A 9,711-nucleotide genomic window follows, 5' to 3' on the forward strand; every position below is an offset into this window, starting at 1 on the left:
TTACACCTCACTCCTGATGTATTAAGGTACAACCCCTCTACATGTCAAGGTGCTGCCTATTACCTTGTCCATGTTGGTTCGAGCAAAACAACTCTATCCATCATATTATCCTTTTAACCCTGTCTTTAGGATGAGTCAGCATGTTCCTGTTATCTGAGCGGGAATGTGCTCATGTTGGAATGTTCTGGTACCATCCTGGCATGTGTTTACATCCCTTGTGCCCAGTACCTTTTAGGTATGTGTGTGTCTGCAGCATCAGCCCTCTTCATGCCAGATTCTGTGAGCAGGGCCTGCCTCTAGCTCACAGCTTAACTTTGTTTTATATCAGAAAAGTCTTGACCATTACTTTAGCTCAGGCCTTAGGCCTCATACCAGGCCCCTGATACAAGGGCTTATGTTTCAGGACTTCATCTTACTATAGTGTACAATAAAGCTGGTGAAAAAAAAGTTGATGGAGCAGTTTTCCACTGGAAAATGCCATTTCATCTCAAGCTACATGTTTTGCTGGAATGTGTCATAAAGATTCAAAACTGAAAGGGAGTATTTCATTTTGACTTTCTCATTTCATTTCATTCCATTCCAACCTTCTTGTTTTGATGCACTGTCTGAGAGAAATGAAATGCTTTGATAACGTTCTTCTGAACTTTCTGAATCAAAAGTTTTGTGAACTTCTATTCCACAAAAATTTCAAAGTCTCAATTTAGGACAAAAACAACTTTCCAAATGCTGGGTTTCCCCGACGGATGGAAATTCTATTTTCTGACCAGTTCCAGTGCACAAACGATAAATGTGGCCTGTAGAAATCCTGGAGGGGGGGAGGGCAGAGAAGGAGGCAGTTGGTCAGTTATAAACCTTCCAGTTTCCCTATTTTTGCATTAGCAGAGGCTTTGATTGCAAGCAGGAACCCATCTCCTTGAAGTGAACGACAGAACTGGGAGCATGATCAGACCCCAAACCCACTTGTTTACTCATGGAAGCAATTCTATAGAAACCGCAAGATGTAGGCAGCAGGATTTTCTCATGATCATTTCTCACCCTCTCTATAGTTTATTACAACCCCTTAAGAAGCTGCTTCCTTCTCACTGTTTCCTCCTGCAGTGCGAGCTCATTGTTTTTAAGGTTTAGTTGTGCAATTTGCATAGGCTGTGCCCTTGTTTATCCTATGACAACCTCTCCACAATAACACAGGTCCTCTGAACATGAGGGCTAGATAGGGCGTGTCTGCACTGCAATTAGACACCCCCGGATGGCCCATGCCAGCTGACTTGGGCTCATGGGGCTCTGGCTAAGGGGCTTTTTAATTGCAATGTAGATGGTCAGGCTTGGGCTGTTTCCTGAGCGCTGGGACCCTCCCACTTTGCAGGGTCCTAGAGCCCAGGCTCCAGCCCAAGTCCAGACGTCTACACAGCAATGAAACAGCTTCTTAACCCGAGTACTGCGAGCCCGAGTCAGCTGGCATGGGCCAGCCCTGGCAGTCTAATTGCAGTGTAGACAGACCCTCGGTATCATCCCCTCCTGCCAGCTCTTCCAGATGTGCTTCCCTGCTGCTTGCAGCTGGCCCAGAATGCAATAGTTGCTCACAGGGTGGAGTAACCGGCTTTACGTTACACCCACCCTGTGTTACTCTCCATGGGTTGCCCTGGAAGTGTCAGGTTGGTTTCAAGTAGGTGGTGAAGGCTCTGGCTCTATTCCAGACCATTACACTCAGACACCTCCTACCACCTAAGGACAGAGAATGGCCACGAACTCATGAAAAGTACAGAGCATCTCTTAGAACCGCAGTTAATTGGGACTCAGCGATGGCCATTACAGCCTTGCCAAGCATTGCCTTGTGTATCTCCCCACACACAGCATTGCTAGGATGTGTCTGAGCAGACTGAGCACAGGGGTGGTCACTCCCGGAGCACGAAAGGCAAGCCCAGAACATCCAACTGCCTCCTTGCAGTCAGCTCCTCCTGGAATGCACTCACCAGGGAACGGATCCTGGAGGTTCCCAGCATCTGCAATAATGTCACTCAGCCTCCTGCTGAGTCTGCAGCTTATGCCCAAGTAAATGTGTTAGTCTCTAAGGTGCCACAAGGACTCCTCGTTATTTTTGCTGATACAGACTATCACGGCTACTGCTCTGAAACTTTGCCCACTGTGCAGTAGTGTGGGAGGACATCAAGGAGGTCATGCCATTCATGGACATCACATGCACACATGGCAAGTGATGGGCTGGTAGTGTGATTAAGGGCCTGGGCTGGGATTGCATAGTTCAGATATCCCCAGACCATCCACAGTAGTGGAGCTAACAGGTGTGTCGGCTGTTACCTGGTCACAGACTGGGTGTCAAGCTGGCACCGTTCACCAGAGAGTGGATCAGACCCCACCCCACATGCAAATCATCTAGTCTTCCATTCCTGAGGTCAATTCCAGACACCCTGTGACCTGGCAGGTCCCTTCAGGCCAGTGGGGGGGGGAAAGTGCACGTAGGCGCCTAGTGAGATTTTCAGATGCCCCTAAGAACCAAATGTCCACTGAACTCAATAGCAATTTGGCACCTAGGAACTTTTGAATCTCTCACTAGGTGCCTCTCAGCATCTTTGGGTGCCTAAACACCTTGGAAAACTGGCCCTTGGTCTCTCTGTGTCTCCATTCCCCATCTGTAAAATGAGGATAACATATTCCCTGTCTTGCCGGGGTGCTGGGTGGTTAGATCATGAATGTTTGTGGGGTGCTTGGATTCTACCACTGCGGGCGCCATATGACAAGCAACTTTTTAACCAGAACGGCAACCAACCATCGCAAGGCACTACTAAGCAGTGTGGCTAATGTATCATCGTTTGGGATCTTTAAATCAAGACTGGATGTCTTTCTAAACCACATACTCTAGTTCAAACACACACGATTGGGACCGATAACGTTCACGTATATAGAAGGGAAGAATCATTCCCTCTAGTGCAGGAAATACTGAGTGAACTTCTCTGGCATGCATGATGCAGGAGGTCGCACTGGCTGATCCTGGTGGTCCCTTCCGCTCTATTAATCTAGATGTATAGAGCAAGCGATAGCCTGGTGCTGTTGATGACCGGTTGGATGACTCAGGTTCTCTTCCTTGGGATCAGGATTGCTTTTCAAGCTGAGGCTGCTGCTGCTGCCTGGTTTGCTAACGGGCTTGTCCACTGACAGGGAAGCTATTGGAGAAGCTGTTGTGCTGAAGTGGGAACAACGGCGCTGCCAGTATTATTGCTGTCAGTCCCTCTGTCAGCGGGAGGACAGGCGTCCACCTCTCTCCCCACGTGCCGTTCTGGACCGGCTGACTCAGCAAGCTCTGTCCAAGGCTCTTTGTGCTTCTCGTGTGAAGATGGCGACATCCTGTTCGTGACCATTCATATGCACTGAGTGCATGTATCGCGTAGTTCCCGGAGCGGAGCAGGGCATCCCGAGTGGGGGCCCCTACTCCGCTGTGTGCAGTGCGGGCTCTGTTCTGCCAAGCTGCACTTAGTACCAGCTATAGGTCTGGTTCCTATGCCTGGGCTTTCGTCAGTAGGTGTGACTGGCTACTTTGTGAGTGCGAGTGCATTGTTCATTTGCATTTTGCAGAGGTGGTGATTTCCTGGGCTGGGTTATCCGGCAGGTTTCTGTTCTGTCATTGCCCGGTCCAGCCAACTGCCTGTACGCAAAGGCAGGGCACGTGCATGTGTTGTCATCCCTTTCCAACAGCGGCAGTGTTCTGCTCGTGCAAGCGTGCACTCTTGTCTGGCTGCTCGCATGGGGGCAGAGATGTGTGTGGCTTACTCCCATTTTTCAGCACTGTCTGTTGGCATGGTGGCAGTTCATGTCTTTCTGCATTCACTCTGTGTTGGTCACCAAATGCCTATTGTTCCTCTGGATTAGTTAATCCTCATCCAGATTCCATCCTGTGGCGTGTAGAGACTTGGAACGGCTCCTTCCACCTGCCTCTGGGTAAAGGCCAGGCCAGATCTGTCACTCCTGCCCCTCAGCTCTTCTTTAGCTCCTCCTCACTGGTATCAGCAGATGCAGAGCCCGGCCTTGCTCTGCTGCTCCCCATTTTGTCTTGTCCCCGTGTGGGATCTGCATACTTGGTCGCAGTGTTGAGCGCATTAGGTATGTGTTGGTGTCCCAGCTGACACACAGCCTCAGACAGGAGGGGGAGCAGTTGACTTTGTCTCACCAGTTTCTTTAACACACGTTGAATGTGTCTCTCTCTCACTCCTGCAGATATGCCGGTATTAACCAATGGCCTCACTGAACTCCCAGTGAAATCACTCGTGTATCTGAAACTCTTTTACGTACTCAGTAAACTTTCCATGTCAAAAAGCCTATGAGTATAAAACCACCAGCAGCTGCCTGTGGATCTGATCAGTATGTTGTCATGACAGCAAAAATGGGACTAATGCTTTATTTTTTTTCTATTAGCGGGATGGTTGTTAAAGGAATTTATAGTAATTTAGGGTGACTTACGAGCACAAGTCCTATTGACTTTCAGTGGGACTTGTGCCCCAACTCAGGTGCTTTTGAAAACCTCACTTTGTGCAGGGGTCAAGCTGCTCATTACTGTTATGTTGCTGGATCAGGAATTCCACTGGTAACTGGCTTAGCAATAAACAGGGGTAATTATTACACTGTAATGAAGTCAATGGTTAGCTCAACGGTGCGGGAAAATCCCCCCAACCCTTAATGTTGGAGGAGTCGGGCTATAGGAAGTGCAAATTAAACAGCTGTGTCTTTCAGCAATGTATCTTATCAGTGGGTCGAACAAAGCCACGCGCTTGGAAGCTCTCCTTCCATAGGCCCTGCAATTTATTTTTACTAAGCACTGATTTTTTAAAGTACTGGAAATGCATAAAAATGAACAGTCACTTGTCAGGAAGAGAATACCTCCCAGGTGCAGTACATTGTGTCGCTGTACTCTAGTCGTCTCTAGTTACATGGAAAGAAAATACCCCACTAAGTGACTTCACAACATTACAACATGCACCTAATCTGAATGAGAAGGGAGAGGTTGCAGCTAATAGGCTGGGTTTTTTTAATTTCTAGTTTCATTTCAAACTAAGCACATCGCCAGGAACAGGAGCTGGCTTCTGAATCATTAAACTGTAGTTCTGAAGAAAAATTGGCACTGTTATCAGATTGTTCAAAACAACAGTTTTCATCCTGGCCGTGAAGAGCTGACGACTCGGACTGTGCAAATGGTCAAGAACTCCCCCACAAGCCAGGCCAACTCACCTTGTTTCATAGGTCAGTTCAAACTCACAGCTTGCAATCCAGTTTGCCAAAAGGTCCAGTGGAGTTCATGTTTGATCCCAACAAACGTGGGGCCAAGTCTGAGAGAATTTGGGCTTCTCTAGCGCATAGGTGAGATTTGCGTTTTCTTTCAGGCTGAGTTTGCTGGAACTCAGAATTCAGAGGGTAGATGAAAACCCAAGGAAATGCCTTCCCCAAAGCCAGTGTGTCGCGCAGCCCTGCAATTCCGGTTAAAAAATAAATGGAGATATACCAATCTCCTAGAAGGTCATTGAATTGAGTCTAGCCCCCTGCCTTCACTAGCAGGACCAAGTACTGCTTTTTGCCCCAAATAGCCCCCTCAAGGATTGAACTCACAACACTGGGTTTAGCAGGCCCATGCTCAAACCACTGAGCTATCCCTCAAGAGACAGGTTGTATCTCTTTCAGCAGGTACTGTAGATTGGCATTCTTCCAGCAAGCTAACGCACATACCTCCTAGGGCTCCTACTGCACAGGATGATCCAACAGAACCCAGTACAATCCTGTTACCTCCCTCAGTGTTCCAAATACACCTTTCATGAATGGTGGATTGTGCCCTGCTGCTAGTACCAAGCAGCTCCTCCCTCCATCAGGAGCCGCACAGACCTGTGAAGTACGGTGCTGCTCACCGGGAGTTGGGGTGGCACAAACTGGCTCTGCAAAAGAGAATGGGGCATACAGTCAGGGCAGTAGTTGGAAATGCAAGCAGTCAGTCCCCATCCAAGTCCCCTGGCCAAGGAAGGATTCTCTCCCGCCGTAAGTATGGAAGTGTTTGGCCAGGTTGCTATTTCTTGTCCATAAAGCGCTCTTTGTGAAATCCGCTCTCACTGCATCTGAAGCGAGAGACCTCTTTTAAGGAGCCCTTTCCCACCCATAGCCCCTCGGGCTCCTGGCTGAGAGGTGAGTTTGCTTTTGTGGTCCATTCTCTAGTGTGACTGATAAATGATGCCCACCTGGCCCTTTCAGAAAAGATCACACCCCACAGTGCCTGTCTGGTTGGTGACTCACACAAAGGGATCCTGGGAAGTTTAATTTAGGAGTTGAAATGTTCATATCTGGTCAATGGTTTGAGAGCATGAAGAGCAGGGGCAGCAGGCCGGCAGGTTAGATGGATGTGTTGCCGGGAGAGGGGGTAGTTAGGAGGATGGGTAGATGTGGGGAGGTGGTTGGATGTGTCGGTTGGAGGGTAGCTGGCTGACATGTAGGTGAATGTGTGTGTCAGGAAGAGGGGAGGAGGATGGATGTGTCAGATGCTGGGGGTAGGCAGGAGGATAGATGTTTTGGGGTGGTTAGTGAGATGTGAAGTGTGGGGGGGTGGCCAGCTGGCAGGTAGACAGATGTGCTAGGGGTGGTTAGGAGGATGGATGTGTCGAGGTTAATTAGCAGGATGGATGTATTCAGTGTGGGAGTGGATGGATATGTCAAGGGTAGTTAGGAGGATGGATGTGTTGGGAGGGTAGTTAGGAGGATGGATGTGTCAGAGTGGGAGGGTGGATGGATGTGTTGGGTGGGGGGTAATTAGGAGGACAGATGTGTGCGGGGAGGATGGATGTGTCAAGTAGGGGGCTAGTTAGGAGGATAGATGTAGGGGGTGTCTAGGGGTAGGTACTTAGTTGGGAAGATGGATGTGCGATGGGGAGAGGATTGATGTGTGTAGGGATGGATCAATGTGTTGGGAGGTAGTTAGGAGGATGGATGTGTCAGGGTGGGAGGGTGCATCGATGTGTTGGGAGGTAGTTAGGAGGATGGATGTGTGGGAAGGTGGATACATGCGTGGGGGGGTAGTTAAGAAGATGGGTGTGTTGGGTGGGGGATGGATGTGTGGGAAGGTGGATACATGCGTGGGGGGGTAGTTAGGAAGATGGGTGTGTTGGGTGGGGGAAGATGGGGGCAGGTAGGAGGATGCAGGGGGGCTGGATGTGTGGGGGCGGCAGGTAGGAGGATGTGCAGGAGGAGGCTGGATGTGGCAAGTGGGGGGCTAGTTAGGAGGATAGATGTGGGAGGTGCTTGGGGGTAGGTACGTAGGTGGGAGGATGGATGTGTGTAGGGGTGGGTGGATGTGTTGGGGGCTAATTAGGAGGATGGATTTGCAGGGTGGATGGATGTGTCATTGAATTTTCTTGGTGTTTGGTTTAAAATATCCTCCCGTGGAACCTGCAACTCAGTCACTGTAGTGTGTTGTCATTGTAGTGTTGTGTTTAAGACTCTTCTGGAAGGTAACTAGCCTTTAAACAGAAGTGAAACTCACACAGTGTTGCCAACTCTGATGATTTTGTCATGCGTCTCATGATAATTATTGTTTTCCTTAAAGCCTCAGCTCCTGGAGTCAAGTCATCTGTGATGATTTCAGCCTTCGTTCTTTAAGAAAAATGAAGTTTCTAGCCCTTGTGGCTGTGGAGAAAGCTTCAAAATGTGACCCCAGTGCACCTTAAAGGTTCAAAAAGCAAAATGGAAATAAGAAGAACACCAAAATCTATAATTTTACATAATCTCATGATTTTAAAGCCAGTCTCACCATTTTTGGTGAGCCTGAGTCATGATTTTTGAACATTTGGGGTTGGCAATACTTGAAAGTGACTTGAAAGTGTCAGTTTCACTCCTGTTTAAGGTCAGTTTCTAGTCTGTTATTCCTAGTGGGGTAACATCCCTAGATCCCAGGCACCTGCAGTATAAATAAACTCGTGGGGCCTTGTCCTAGTTGGATGTTTTAAAAAGTTAAACACCTATTCCAAGCTCGATGAATTGCAAAGAAGTGACAGAAAGTCATCTAGATTTTGCTACAATTGTTCCAATGGTTGTATTCAGAGTTAGTAACAAAGTAAGAATAGACATTAATTTTTTTAACCTAACCAGTGTCCCTTAAGTGGATTGACACAAGATGTCAGAACGTGTTGGTTAGAGCTGAGTTGGTTTAATATTTATTTCATTTATTTTTAGATAGAGATTAGAAATTATCTGACAAGAGCACCTACGTTGTTATTTCCAAAAAACAAAAAAATACCTCTCCCAACAAACAAAAGTAACCCCAAGAGCTTTCAGGTGCCCAAATAGCCTCTGGAATCATGGTTAAAGTCCCCCGCCCTCGTGCATCTGAAATGGTGCCCCTAGGTGGGTAGGAGGATGTGTGTGTGGTGAGGGGTAGGTAGGTCGGGGGGAGTATTGAAGGGGGCTGGCTGGCAGGAGGGAGGATGTGTAGGGGGAGGATGATTGTGGGGGGGCTGGCTTGATATATGGGGGGGTGGCAGGTGGGAGGATATAGGGGGCTGGATGGATGTGCAGGGGGTGGCAGGTAGGAGGATGTGGGGACAGATGGATGTGTTGAGGGGGCTAGTGGGGGGAAGGATGGATGCAGGGGGCAGCAGTTAGAAGAATGTGCAGGGAGGTGGCAGATGGGAGGATGTGGGGGGGGGGCAGATGGATAGGCCGGCCGGGCTGTCAGGTAGGAGGATGTGCAGGGCGGAGGATAATTGTGGGGGGGCTCGTTGGATGTGCGGGAGGGTGGCAGGTGGGAGGATCTAGGGGGCTGGCTGGATGTGCGGGAGGGGCTGTCAGGTAGGAGGATGTGTTGGGGGGAGGATGACTGGGAGGCTGGCTGAACGTGCGGGGGTGGTGGCGGCAGGTGGGAGCATGTGGGGGGACGGATAGATGTGCTGAGGGGGCTAGCGGGGGCGGATGATTGAGGGAGCTGGCTGAATGTGCAGGGGTGGCAGGTGCAAGGATGTGAGGGGAGGATGGATGTGCTGAGGGGGATAGCAGGGGGAAGGATGGATGTGGGGGGCAGCAGTTAGAAGAATGGGCGGGGCGGCATGTGGGAGGGTGTGTGGGGGCGGCAGGTAGGAGGATGCAGGGGGGCTGGATGTGCGGGGGGGCTGGCAGGTGAGAAGGTGTGCGGGGGGTGGCAGGTAGGAGGATGCAGGGGGGCTGGATGTGCGGGGGGACTGGCAGGTGGGAGGATGTGCGGGGGGCGGCAGGTAGGAGGATGCAGGGGGGCTGGATGTGCGGGGGGACTGGCACGTGGGAGGATGTGCGGGGGGTGGCAGGTAGGAGGATGCAGGGGGGCTGGCTGTGCGGGGGGGCTGGCTGGTGGGAGGGTGTGCGGGGGGTGGCAGGTAGGAGGATGCAGGGGGGCTGGCTGTGCGGGGGGGCTGGCTGGTGGGAGGGTGTGCGGGGGGTGGCAGGTAGGAGGATGCAGGGGGGCTGGATGTGCGGGGGGGCTGGCTGGTGGGAGGGTGTGCGGGGGGTGGCAGGTAGGAGGATGCAGGGGGGCTGGATGTGCGGGGGGGCTGGCAGGTGGGAGGGTGTGCGGGGGCGGCAGGTAGGAGGATGCAGGGGGGCTGGATGTGCGGGGGGGCTGGCTGGTGGGAGGGTGTGCGGGGGGCGGCAGGTAGGAGGATGCAGGGGGGCTGGATGTGCGGGGGGGGGCTGGCAGGTGGGAGGGTG

The sequence above is a fragment of the Gopherus flavomarginatus genome, chromosome 8 (assembly GCF_025201925.1).
Source record: "Gopherus flavomarginatus isolate rGopFla2 chromosome 8, rGopFla2.mat.asm, whole genome shotgun sequence".
Lineage (NCBI taxonomy): Eukaryota > Metazoa > Chordata > Testudines > Testudinidae > Gopherus > Gopherus flavomarginatus.